This window comes from Macrobrachium nipponense, chromosome 1 (genome assembly GCF_015104395.2).
Source record: "Macrobrachium nipponense isolate FS-2020 chromosome 1, ASM1510439v2, whole genome shotgun sequence".
In the NCBI taxonomy this organism is placed as follows: Eukaryota; Metazoa; Arthropoda; class Malacostraca; order Decapoda; family Palaemonidae; genus Macrobrachium; species Macrobrachium nipponense.
In genome coordinates, this window is record NC_087200.1 from 77,661,829 (window position 1) to 77,676,739 (window position 14,911).

Sequence of the window (14,911 nt, forward strand, 5' to 3'; positions counted from 1 at the left end):
TTCCATATCTTGACCAGTCTTCAAACCATGCAAGCAAAATAAATAAAAAAATGTGAAAAATGCGACAAAGTTAACTTGGCACAATCGAGTTTTCTGTACAGCGTAGTATATCTTGTATGTAACTCAGCCACGGTCCTGGCCCATGAAACTTTCAGCCAAAGCCTGTGGCCACCTGTGTTGTTGGCACCCATAACAGTGCCAGATGCACAACCATGGCTAACTTTAACTCTAAATAAAATTAAAAACTCCTGAGGCTAGAGGGCTGCAATTTGATGTGTTTGATGATTGGAGGATCAACATACCAATTTGCAGCTCTCCAGCCTCAATACTAAAGATCTGAGGGTAGAAGGACAGACAACAAGCCATCTCAATAGCTTTCTTTTACAGAAAACTAAAAACTAATCATGGCATAAAAGACAGTGAGGACTTCATATCGAAAGAGAATATGTATGTAAGGTTAGATAAGAACACAGCCTCTCACGACATATTAATGAGGGTCCAAACACCAAAGATAGCAACTTGAGGTATAAAGAGCAAGTAGCTATAGCCCAATTATCATTATACAGGTACTGCCAGAAACAACCCCCTTAACGAAAATTTAAACTAAAACCAGGGAGAATGGAGTCATTTCCTACTGCACCTTCATTATAAGGTCGCTACCTCTCTGAGGATGACAGATTTTGCTAATTAGCCTAATCTGTCATTTAGTTTTGACACTAACATGAGTGATAACCCCCTCCCCCCAAAAAAATAAATAATAACTTGAAGGTAAGAAATCCTATTAGATAAACTACAAAACCTCTAAAACTAATGCATAATTTGCAATAAATTAATCTAAAAGTTTGCAATAAGTACAGTATTGGGAATATGTTTTCAAAAGTTTAATTTTTCATTATGGATTAATATTTTTTAAAACCACTAAAACTGCATAAAGCTCGTCAGTAAATCTTTAAATACAATGCAACAGGTGACATTTCCCCCCCTTTTTTTTTAACAATACCCAACCTCTGATAACTTACTTAATGAAACCAAAATTTTAATGGCTTTACTGTATGTATTAATATTCAATCTCGATGAGCTGTCTCTCACTATAATAAGAAAACATTGTTACTCTAACACACCAATCATAAAAATGTCAAGACTCTTGAACTTTGCTTGGTTTTAGACCACTGTACATAGTCTGAAAAGGAAGCTGCAAAGGAATCTCATCAATACACTAACATACCCTAAATCAGAGAATCTCTTCAATGCCTCAGGTTAGTTGTAAAAGGTTGTACTATGTAAATGAGAGCAGGCAATAGTTTCAAAAGCTTCACATCTACACATCAACTTTGGGTGCACTAATGCCTTATACTGTACCACAAAACAAAAAATTGAGTGCAATCAGCTTTGGCTGCACTAATGCCTTATATGTAACAAAAGTTGCGTGCAATCAGTACACCTTGTGTTGGATGAAAGAAAACATAACAGTGGAGACAGAAAATGAGTAGACACTACTACATGTGACAGTACGCATTTAGTAGTACAGTAGTAAAAACGAAAAGATGATGAACTTCAATATGCAAAGTATATACAGCATAGAAGGGTAAGACACTGAAGCGCAATATGAAAATAAGGTAGAAGTGTCTTATTGAATTACCACAGCCAAAACCTTAATATATCTAACATTGTACCACAAAAACCACTAAAACTACAAAATCATCATTAACTAAAATGGAGCTGGAAAGGCTCAATAAGGAGTGTTATGCAAATTTATATTACAAAAGGATATACAAGATAACGTGCAATAAAAAGTATGTTAAGTCAAAAAAGTTTGAAACAACTGATGGTGAACATCAGAGGCCAATGCTAACCTCTTACTCTTTATCAGAAATGGAAACCACAAAATATTAAAGAAAGGAGGTCCCTGGGAGCTACTCTGTGTAGATGTTTACATCAGAATAAAAGAAAGAGGTTTCAGAAGCTTTTGAAGATGGAATACTAGAAGAAAGACTATAAGGATAAACCTGATGTAAACAAAACCACGATTATGATGACTACCAAGGAAGCAAGGCAGGAAGTGCAGCTATGGAAATATCTATGAGGATGCAGTGATAAATAAGTACCAAATGTAACAGATGCTCAGGACTGCAAAGGTTCATCTTACAGAGATTTTCAATGACCAGTACAAAATAGAAGGAGAATGGTTATACTACTACACAGTAGCAGCATTTCTGCTACTGTACCACAACAACATACTGGACTGTGAAGATGGATTTAAGATAGCAGTAATAGAAAAGTAGCACTAGCCTGGTCAAAAAGAAGATTGACTTCTACTAAATACTATAAGAGTAGTATACTATGACACGTGCACACACACCACATATACTACAGTATATATATATATGTATGTATGTATGTATGTATGTATGTATGTATGTATGTATGTATATGTATAGTATATGTATATATATATATATATATATATATATATATATATATATATATATATATATATATATATATATATATATATATATATATATAGTATATACAGGCTAATCACTGATGAATGTTTTTTTATTTTTATTTATTTTTAATCACTGATGAATACAACAAAAGGTTCTGATGCATGTAGCTTGGACTTTTACAAGCTGCACTGACATAGACACTCCATAAAGAAAGTGAAATAGATTCATGGCTGGAGTACATTGGAGAGACCACACTATAAATGAGGTGCTAGGAGAAAAATGTGGTGGTAAATGAGAAAAAATATCTACCCAGAAAAAACAAATTAGAGGACATTTAAACAATTCACTTTAGGGCCACCCTAAAAGATTCCTTTCAGAACCATGTAGTGCCCTTAGCAACTCAGGCTTGCTAGTCAGTCAGAGTCAGTCTCAACACTTAGAATAGAATTCAAATAACTCAACTGCCTATCTGAGCAGTATGGCCGCCACATACATCATGCTGAAAGATACAAAAGATATGTACTATATACTGTATGATATCTTTGCAAATGTCACTTAGTGACTTCATGACCAATGTCAAATGCGTCATAAGAAAAAAAAATGAAGACAAAAGCAAATCATGTGTACTGTATACTAGTAGTACTGTATTTGGACTCAAATCGTGGAAACATATTTTTGTGTTTAAAACTGGTTCATACAACAATCAACTCAATTTGAGGTCCCAGAAGTTTCAAGGGAGTTAATAAACAAAGAATCTGATTATGTAGTCAGGAATCTTGCAACCACACCAGCAACAAATCAAGCAAAAGATGAATCAATAAACCCTCTGACACATTTCATCATCTGTATTTCATCAAAATGAAAAAATGAGCTCACAGATTGGATATTCACTTCAGTCTGTCATAAAAGCATGTACTCTACTGGACCTCCCTTGTGTATCCATTTCCCACCTTGCTGGGCTAGCCTATAGACATTATAAACATGCAAATTTGATTGCTTGAAATATTTAAAAACAACAAATTTGGCAACACCTGTTAGTATGATAAAAAAAAAGTAAGGAGTGCATGACTTTCAATTTTCATTTACAGCAATTTTCTCTAGGTAGGCAAAATTTATTATTTGGAAGAAGGCTTTCTTTCAAATGTACTTCATTATGTAATAATGCAGCATGGCAGAGTCTTCTTAAATGTTTTTTCTAGTCTTTACATTAGTAGCTGTGGTACAAACTGAACATAGAGGAATTGGCCAGAGAAATCATGTCTTCAAACTCTACAAACCAAGAAATTTCTTCAGGAATCTTGTAACCATGCCAGGATGAATCAGTTCAGTAATCTAGTTATCTTACCTTTTACATAATACTTCTTTTATATACAAAAATTAATTTACATCATTTACTGACAAACAACTTCCAGCAATTCAAGGGCTTTCACCACTCAAAAATTCTTGAAATAAAGTCTCCACACACAAAAATTAAAATAAGCTGTACTGGTTCGTATTCTTAACATTTTATACAGTATATTCAAACCTCTGTTTTATGCTTAAGATGGTAAAGAAAGGCCAAAAATAGTTATGAACTAATAAGTTTCTAAAATAAAAACGATTCTTAAGTCACCACAAGGACAAAGAAAATAAGTAAAATACTGTAACAGGTTGCATAACATTTACAAATAAAACTAGATCTCACATGTCACCATAAAATATAAACCCTTCACATGTATTCAACTGAAAATTCATTAACCACCGAGATCAAATAGAGTTCCAAGTAGTACATACGGTATATACCAATAGTAGTATTTAAAAATCTATGGTACTCATAAGTTATATATATGAAGATTAAGCTCATTGCTCAAATATTGTTACATATTTGTATGAATATGTGAACCAAATTCTCTGCTAACTACAGATGAACTAAACAATAGGGACTGAAGGAAAAGGCGAGTGAAAACAGGGTTAGCTAATAGGTACCTGTCCACCAATAACTTCTGACCCTACTGAAAATGTAACCAAGACATAATGAACGACGAACTTTTAATGAAATATTGAAAAACTGACTGGCATGTCCAACAACCATACTTACTGTAATAGCTGGAACAACAGATCTAGTACTGTACTGTTTTTCTCTTTAACCTCACACAGAAATAACCTTATAATCGCTATCCTCTACCAAAACAATAGAATTCTTACTATTCCTCATGCATGGCGCATTTACGGACATGTAGCATCACAGGCAATTAGGTCTACAAAATCTCATTCTTTTCCAGTAGCCTACAGACTACATTGCAGACACTTCAACTACTACAGTCTGTAAAGTTGATATGGTAAACAGGAAGTTACCCATAAAAATGTGTGCCTATCTTACAACACTGTACAAGCCAGAAACCTGAGGCACCTTATATATAGGACTGGAACATGGATGCTTCACACATTTCTATTCTTTATTCATTAATGATGAAGCTCTCATCTCCACTGCCTTGTGGAAGACAATGTACAGTAGTCGAACCTAAGGGACCTAACTTTTCAAAACAAAGAGTAGACATGGGCATATGTACTATTAGGTTGGCAGAAGACAATTCCGAATTTGGCCTGGCAGAAGCTATAGTGGCCTCACTTTCTCATTGACATGACTTATCTTACCTAAGGGAGGGACTAGATTGCCCATGGCAACTACTAGTCTCCACAGATCTTGTCCAAGCAACCTCTTTTACTCAATCTTACAGGCAGAGATGAAGGATAACATAATTGCAGATACTACTGTGAGTTCTTTGAAAATGCCTATCCTAATAAATCAAACATTATCTTCATTAGACTAACTCATAAAAAGTTCCTGAAACCTCAAAGTTTTGGTAAATCTCAAATTTTGAAGATGACTTCACTTCTCAAATGAATACGTATAGTATACTAGTACTTTAATTATTTTAAAGTAGAGTTCACTTCTCAGAAGAATACATTGATGATAATTTTATTATCTATTTTCCATTGAAAAGGACATTGATGACAAGAAAGTGTGTTCCTTCTTCTACTTCAGCTAAATACAATTTTTTTTTTTATTAATTTTCTGTGGTATATACAGTTCAAACCCATACTTCACAGTAGCCTAAACCTGCAGTTATCACAGGATTAGGCCACTGCAAAGTACTAATGGGTTGATGGCAAATATATAGTTTTCACACACAAAACAATAAAAACTGACTTTTGGATACAAACCCATTAGCACTATTGTTCAGTGGCCTATAAATCAGGGTATTGTAAAATACAGTACTACTACTTTAAAAAGTTTATAGCAAAATACATGGTCGAATTTTTAATAACAGAACCAAGGATTCAGTACGTACCCTGAAAGCTTTGACATGAAGCCATCTTCAATGCCCAAAAATCTGACAAATGAAAACAGTAGCTATTCTGACAACTTCCCATTAATAGACTTCTTAAACCGGGCAATCCCTGAGGTGCTTCTGAAGTCTGGGGCTGTTTTGACCCCACAATTTGATCACTTCTGACAGCTAATGTGGGATGCAATAACACTTCACCTACACTGGCAAGATGGTGACATGACCAAGAAGCAATCAACATGTAAAAAATGCATAACATGGCTGCTCCCTCTCTTATTCAAGTGCATGACCAGCAATGGAGAAGGAGAGAAAGAGCAAGAGTGAAAAACGGAGTACAATGCACAATAGGATCAACAAACACACTTGTAATAGACTACAAAAATTCAGTGAACTAAAGCTCTATGTTTAAAAATAGAGAAAAAGTACAATGTGGCAGAAAACTCTTCAAGGAGCAAAATTAACTCAAGCTTCAAGCAAGCCCAGCAAAATATCTTAACAAAACATGACAAAGTAAGACTTAATTTAAATCAAGTAAAGCTTGACAAGCTTAACTCAGAGGACATTCTTGACATATTTAACATATTGTACAGTAACTACATACTACGTATATACATCTTTACCTAAAGGAAAATTAGAGTCTGGGTGTATACTCTAACCCGTTTTGGCATTATTTCTAAGCCATTATAAAAGTTCTTTGATAACAGCATAGAAATAAAGCATAGGGTATACACATTCCAATGTGTGATGTGCAAAGCAGCAGTAAGCTAATATCAATGAGGTGCATCCGCAAATCCGTCATTGCGAGACTTTCAAACAAGCTACTCAGGAGTCATCTGGAATCTATAGTCTATTTCTGTCAAGAGATAGCTATCTTCAAAATGCATTTCTTGATTTAAATGCTTGGCTAAATCATGTGAGTAAGCTATCAATCAACTCCAGGTCAAACATGTCTCACTTATTCATAGCAAAAAAATCACATAAAAAAAATGTTCACTTAGCTTTACCATTTAGCCTATTAATGACAATGGGCCTTTCAGGTACTAAATAACAAGTTACAAACATATATATGGCTATCTTTGACTGTAGCAGCAGATGCATCTTTGCCTGTTACTTGGCACCTTCATTTCCTTTAATGCACAGATAAGCAGAGTCTAGCAAATTTCAATTCACCACTGCCTTACACAAGTTATGAAATAATTTCACTGAGCTACACAATATAAAGCAAATATGGAAAAAATTTCAAAGGCCTCTACAGCCCTTCGTGAGTCACATAAGTTACAACATTTTTTACAGTACTTGCTTGCAAATTGTGTAAGTGGAGCTACAGTGATGAAATTTGCCTATTTCTTTTCAATGAAAAGTTAAGTTGATTAAAATCCACTTCCATATAGAATGGAAACTTCAATACCATATTGTGAAATGCATACACACACACACACACACACACACACACACACACACACACTCACAGCTATAGTTATCATTTAGTATCTGGATACTACTACATGCTATAGTAGATTCACATCAACCATGCATCTGATGTCTAGGCCAGTCCCTTATGACACTCTTGATAGGCTGTTGATAAGCCAGTCACAGGGCTGGAAACTCTCAGTCTCTCTTGAGAGTTTACATAGGCAGGATGTACATTCCATCTCTCCTGAAGGATACATCTTTCAAAAATACACCTCAGGAGAGGTGGAACATACATTCTGCCTACATGAATTCTCCTGAGAGACAGACTTTCCAGCCCTGTGATTGTGTTATCAACAGCCAATCAGGAGCGTCATAAGGGACTGCCCTAGACATCAGATGCACGGTTGATGTGAATCTGTTATAGTACAGTAGTCCCCCATATTCAAGGGGGATGGGTACCAGACCCCCCCATGAATAGCTACAACCCGTGAATAGTTGGAACCCCCATAAAAACACTTAAAACAGCCTATTTTGTTAGTTAAAACTCAAGAAAAATCAACACAAATTTTTATATATACCTGGTTATTTTAATAGTTTTATCACAAAAAGTGCATTTTATGATGAAATTGATAGCACTAGTGTCAGACATACTGAAAAGTTAAATTCATGTAATTGTCTTAAGACTGAAGTCTTTTCTAACAGAAAATAAATCCAAGAAAAACATCAAAGCCTATCGCTACCAATACTTCACCAAACATCCGAAGGCAAAATGTACAAGCGAAAATCAATTCAAAGTAGAGTGGCCCCAACTAGGTCTGTAGTCAAGAGCCGACAGGTATTCCTCTCTTACTCTGTAAGGGGACAGGGCGATACCTACACCAACAACGTAATTAGCGCTACCGCAATCATCAAATTTAAAGCTGCCAGCGCGAGTGAAACTGTAGGCTAAGCAATGTAATTACTGGGAAGTTACATACGTATAGTATATAAAAACTACTTTTAACAAGAAAATACCCATTATTTTATCTTTTATATAAACTATATGCTGTATATACTTTTACTGACAGGATAAGGGGAACAGTGCCGGATATCTAGCTGAAATAAGCTAAACAATACTTCCTAGGACAAGTCCTAGTCACACGTATTTTATTTGTCATGTAGGTCTAAATCACCTGAAGAAGGATGGAGGGAAGGTCAGCAAAAGCAGCTGAGAACACCTGCTATCTCACCATCAATGAAGAATGCCTGATGCCCCTTAAACATTCATTCTATTCCCACAAAATAAAATTGAATCCTCAAAAAATAATTTTCGAGACAAAAGATGAAACCCATGATATAAGGTAGCCCTCTTTCACTGATAATTATGCTGATTAGCCAATTAGCTAATGCAACCCAGGTTGATTACAAATGTACCAAGCTTGAAGAAAAGAAATTAATATGAATCCTCAGAAGTCCAGTAGTAACTAAACTAACTGGCACAGTCATTTGCAGTTACCTGACTGATTATGGTAACTAATATGCACACTGGGCCCACAATGCATGTACAGACATCTCTTTTCCTCAATAATATATGCTGAGGGGACTTAGCATGTCAAAGGGCAGAATCCCTTTAAATCACATATTTTTAGCGATTAGTATTTTTCTTAGATATAAAAACTACAGCTTCTTACATTGGAGTATTCCTTTGCATGAGCTGGAATCAGTAATTGAGACTTGGTGACAAGGTAGTTAACTGACCGTGGGGAGTTGGGGGAACTCCACTCACCTGCCATCATCAAGCACCTTTTCCTTCTTTTCATTCGGCATCTGGAACTGTGCAGTGTGGCTGAGGTGAGATTATGATAAAAACTCTTCTTTTGTATTCCTTAGACTCCCAAGGGCTACTGAAAGGTGTTTTTGAAAGCACCCCAGGGTATGTAGTAGAACACCAGGAGTTTCCTGTAACCATGTGGCAGACAGGTAGATCACTAGAATAAACCAAAGCTTGAAAACCCTTTCCCCATCTAAAAACAGTATGGCCCAATTTGCTCTGACTAACTGCCCATGGGAGCTGAGCTGGTCCACCAAAACATTCCTGATAGCTGGAATTTACTTTGCTGGTTGTGTGGCAAACCACTCAGTTTGGCATATGTTTTGTGAACTGACAGAGGTGAGACTATAACCCTGCTTGTTGAATTTAGCCACTATGGTTACGGCGTCACTCATCAATCTCTGAATGCTTGCAATGCTAGCAGCTCTGCTCATATTTCCAAGGTGATGTGCAGATAAGGCTTGTCCTTCTGTCCACATGCCTCAAGCAGACATACCACTCAGGCCTGTAAGCCCCTGCTTCCTTCAATTGCATCCAAGAGCAGAAACATTTCCAGAGTGGAAATGTTTCTGTCATCCAACCCAGCAAGGTCCTCTCTTACTTCCCTACTAAAAGTGACAGAGGACTACCTGCCAAAGCCAAGAAGGACACCTGTCACAGCAGGAACTAAGCTAAAACATTCCTGATCCAGCTGACACAAGTCTGACAGAAAGACTCTTACTGCATACCCAGGTAAATTATAACAGCTGATTGGGCAGAGATCCAACTTCACTTAGTTTATCACAATCCCCAAGTTGTGACAAAATGCAAGGGTGCACTCTCTGATCTGGAGCAACTGCACCTCCATGGGCACCAGAATTAGCTAATAGTTTAATCTGGGTAATGGAACAAGCCTATACTTGTACCTTACAAATGGGCAAAAGCTGATAACAGGGTGTACACTCAAATGAACAACTGGGGAGCTCTGATCTGAAGCACTAAGCTTTGAACTGACAGACAGTCTCATTGCGGACAAAGTAAATAGGGCTTTCAGGAGGACTGATGGGCGCCTGGAACTTCGCATCATCAAAACACACAAAGTTGCCTCTAATAGAGTTTAGCATGGAAACTGCTTTTTACATCTTGAACAGAATCTGTAGAGCATACTACTCATCCAAAGGAGAAAGACTGATGACTGCCATTCATCTTCTCCACCAGAAAGACAGCTGTAAAAGCCAGGAGAGTATACAACTTGCAGAATATTCCGGTATTCTCCAAAATCTTCTCTTCTACCAACAAGACCAAAACTTTAAAAGATCCTGGAAGGTAGGTCAGGAGTGTTACCAGTTGTATACAAGATAAAGGATGATGCTGGACCATAAAGGGTAGTCTTGAACTATCCCAAAGGACATAGACTATCCAGAACTCTGGTCCTTGTCTAAGCACCTCTGCCTACTGCCATTCCCCTGCTCTTGGCAGCTGGCATGAGGGATTGCTAACCTCAGAATCTACCTCCCTTCCTGGCAAGAGCTGAAGAGGGAGACAGAAAAGGCTGGGATGGCTCCTGGCCCTTCCTAGAGGAAAAAGTCTGGGTTCCATGGCTTGGTTTCAAGGCGGAAAAGCCCTTCCTGACCCTAGGCACAGAAAGCAGGACCACCCAAAAATGTTTGGCCTTAGTCCCCTTCATCACCTGAGAACCTGAAGGAGGTCAAACGGTGGATCGAGATGTTCTAGCTATCAGAACTCTTCACTGCTGCCTAAGCTTTATTCTACGGAAACCATTAAAGGAACCAAAGAACAAGGTTTCACTCAACTAAACTTGTCAGGAAGAGGAGCACAGGCATAAGTACTATAGTGTGCATCTACTGGCATTTAGAACTTCCTTTGGCGTGTCTACATAGGACAGTCACTTGCTCAATCTCCCAGATAGCATAGAACCTGACCTGTAGATCAAACTGTTAACCTGAGCCAAGAGGCAATGATCAAATAACTACAACAGCATATGGAACAACTGCCTTGCCTCCTGAGAGCACCTGTGAATACACTCAGGAGAAGGACCATCAAGTCCTGACAAATTCCTCAAGGTAAGAGTTAGATCATCTCCCATAAGAGGCTCACACCCAGTACAATCACAATCCACACACCAAGCGTGAAGGTGTAGTGCAAACTCTTCTCTGCTTACCATGGTCGACAAACAAACAAGGGAAGAGTCCAAGACAGCCCTCTATTTCAGAAATGAACGGGGAATTAATGGGTCATGGGCATGTTAAGAGAACCATGTGTCAACCCTACCTACAGCAGACATCTAACCACAGGTCAGCAAATGCCAACACCAACCATGAAAAGAAGGAAGACACCCACTTGCAGAGGACGTTGCTTAACCTAGCAAAAGCTTAAACACAGGAGATTCCAGAACAGTCCTTGTGTTTCAGAAGTAAATGGGGAGACACTGGCTCACAAGAACCTTGTGTCAACCCTACCAACAACAAGTATCCACCTGCAGGTGGTCAATCCCAATGTGAATTATAAAATTATTTCTATTACACATAAGACTGTGTATGCTGATTATTTCTACATGGGCAAATGTCATCGCCAAACACCAAGGAAGGAAGACTTTCATTCAAAGTTTAACAGAACTTACTATGTGAGGACCTCCGGGACCTATTCTTCTTCCCATAAAATATAATTTACAGAATATAAGTAGGAGGAGGAGGAGTACAAAGATAAGTGTATTTCTTCACCTTATTCAATCCACAAATCACTCTCTCCCCAGAGAGCGTCATCTGACAGACTGATCAATTTGAGGGACTGAAGAGATACTGCAAACATCCTTTACCAATGTCTACAGCATACCACATGAGGTCCATTGACAGCACTAATCCTCTTTGGGGAGCATCATCAGAGGAGTACAGAATGTAGATTATGTACTCAATACCATACACATAGGTTGGCATTTATTGAAGAGCAAGGACTGGTCACCTTCCCTCATGAGTATAATGCCCTAAGCAAGCACAGAAGATACTGACCCTGCAATAATACTTTAGTAATGTCTATGTACCAAGTGAGGTCCACTGACAGCACTAAACCCCTTTGGGGAAGCAGCATCAGAGAAATATGGCGTGTAGGTTCCTCAAGTACTGTACCACACACCCAGATCGCATTATCGGAGAGTATGAGCTGATCACCTACCCTCATGAGTGTAATGCCCAAGCAATGTTACCAATGAAAAATCAGGGTCATTCGCATTTTTAGGTCCAGTGTTTCCCTAACAGACTTACACCTTACGCAGATCCTAATGGCGGCCCTTTCATCCTATTCTATTTTGTGAATTTTAGTCTTAACTCTCATCCAGTTCTGGTCCTTACGTACACCTTTCCTTGGTAAAATATGTATATCTCAAAGGTTCTGGCAAATCTGACATCGATATAAAAGTTGCATGCTTACTTATGGAATATTTTTTGCAATAGTAAACAGTAAAGCCTATGAGTGAGCTAGCCATGTGTGAAAGCCTTAGCCTGTTTGAATAACTGGCATTGCTGTACATTGTAGAACTCCACTCTTCCACAACCAAGCTTAGGTAAGGAGTGCATATAATGAAGACTGAAGGGTTCAAGACCTTGTTCAGAGGACAAGGTGTCTAGCTACAGGTGTAGAAGGTTGAGCAGCTCACCCCTACAGCATGTTAGTTATTCAGTATCAGAAAAAATTATGGCATCTTAGAGAGATTGAAGTAGGCTAGTGTTGCAAATGGGCATAGTCTACTTGATTTAAAATGAATATACAGCAATAGGGTGTGGTCAGGTTGTATTGAAATGTAATGTTATGTTGAACATTAAAAAAATTTCTTGAACTCAAGTATAATGTTAAATTTTACAAAATTTTTATTCAAGTGTAATGTTAAATTCTAGAAATTATCTTTTGTCTAATGACTTCAAAACAGGCAACTACATACTATTACTTTTCTGTTTCTGAAGTTCTGAACATGGTATTTCCCAATAGCTTGTGCTAATCCCCCCACTTTCTTAGCCCCAATTTAAAAGCCCTGGATTCCCACAATACAATATTCAGGGAGTAAGGGCTGAGCAAGACACCAGAAAGTGGTTTGTATATTAAAATGAAGATGGAACACACAGCAGTTGGGAAGTAGAGCTCGTGTAGGATCTATGCTTGAAACATAACTGAAGTTATCAATAATTAATGCACCATGAAGTGCCATTCTTCTGAATTTGAGGTTCGTGTTCATTCTGTATTCAACTTTCCATCCTCTTTGTTTTATTCCTTTATCAGTAGCAAATTGGCCAAAGGTCTGTACGTTTACAAGTAGTATATCATATGGGAGCTTGCTATTCCACTTAGGAGTTTTTGGCAAAAATCTTTAGGATACTGAACGTCACAATATGACAAAAACACACATGGGGATGCACTGACACAAAGCAATGTGAAACTGTAAATCTATATTGTACGTTCAATTCAATGATATATAGGTACCTGTTATATACCTATGTTACAAAAAAACCATTAACAAATAAAAAAATAAAAGAAAAGTACTTCCCAATGCTGTCTAACATATTTACGCCCCCACAAAGTAGTGACAGCCCATTATAATAACACTACCAAAAGGAAAAATATCCCTTCATACTAACTCAACCAGTAGACTACCCTTTGCACTGACAGATTTCATATCCTGGAGCTTTTAAATGCTCAGTACTAAAATGACATAGGGGCACGGCAACAATGTGGCAATATTATAAACCACCACATGACAGCTAGTGTAACACATATAAGGGTTATGAGATGCATGATATGGTGCCAAATACATAAGGTATGAGAAAAAAAGAAATGCATCCTTGCCAAGAGCCTATGGCAATCAATTAACCTTCAGTCCAATAAATAGGGATAAACTTTTCCTTGGGACTTACCAACTACCTAAAATGGGTTTACATCAGAAATAATACAAAATTACAAAACAGAGAGAGAATGGATGAAAACATTGTGGTATAGATCAACTGCCATTGTGTAACTTAGGTTAGGCATAGTACCCTAGACAAGATTATGTTAGAATGGGTAAAGTTAAAATATATCTTGTGATATATACATGAAAAATAAAAGGCAATAGGTAATTGAGAGATGGGCTTACACTATTCACCAATGATATGTAGAATTTATTTAAGGAATAAAAATCTGAATATAAGAATCAACATGGTCAGGAAAAGTTATCATAATTCTACAGCTACTCTCATGTACCCAAGAGCCTACAGAATCTCAACAAATCTTGCTAATAAAAAAATAATCATGATGAAGTTATTCAATCCCACATATCTTCAATCACCTAGTCACTTCACATGTGAATTTACATGTTAATTAGTTACATAGAAGTCATTAGATATATTCTCAATTCTTAAAAATTGTTTCCTATTACTGCACATGAACAGCACTTCAAAAGTTCAATCCCTATGAATATTATGTAAGGACCAATCAACATCTGGAATGGATATGATTAACCATTCATTATATAATACAAATAAGAGAATTGGTAACATATGGAACAATTCGTTCAAAAACTTCTTTTACTTCTCACAGATCTAAACACGAGAGAAAAAAATTAATTGTGTTTAGTACGTTCCACAAACACCGATTAAGTTATGACAACTCTGAATATTAGTAGTACTACATTGAATGTATGACAGGTTAGGTTAGGTCTGCTTAGCATAATAGTCTGAATTGATGTATAAGCAAAAATAATAAAGATGTGATACCTTTATTCCTAAATAATGGGTAAATCTAAGTATTATTAATGGTCGAGAAAAAGTCATGGCGGTTCTCATTTCCAAAACGAATTGGTAGCTGTAAACTAGTGCATTGTCAGCTTGGTACTGTGCAAAATTTGAAAATAACAACTAGAATCAACGTCAACTGCTTGTCAAAAACTG

The 14,911-nt window shown here is 37.1% G+C and overlaps 1 protein-coding gene across 2 annotated transcripts in view; it reads right to left on the bottom strand.

The window, feature by feature from the left end:
* LOC135219392 (tyrosine-protein phosphatase non-receptor type 4-like) overlaps nucleotides 1-14,911 on the bottom strand; it is a 523,112-nt gene that overhangs the window by 507,134 nt on the left and 1,067 nt on the right. The gene's annotated exons all lie outside the window — the stretch shown is intronic.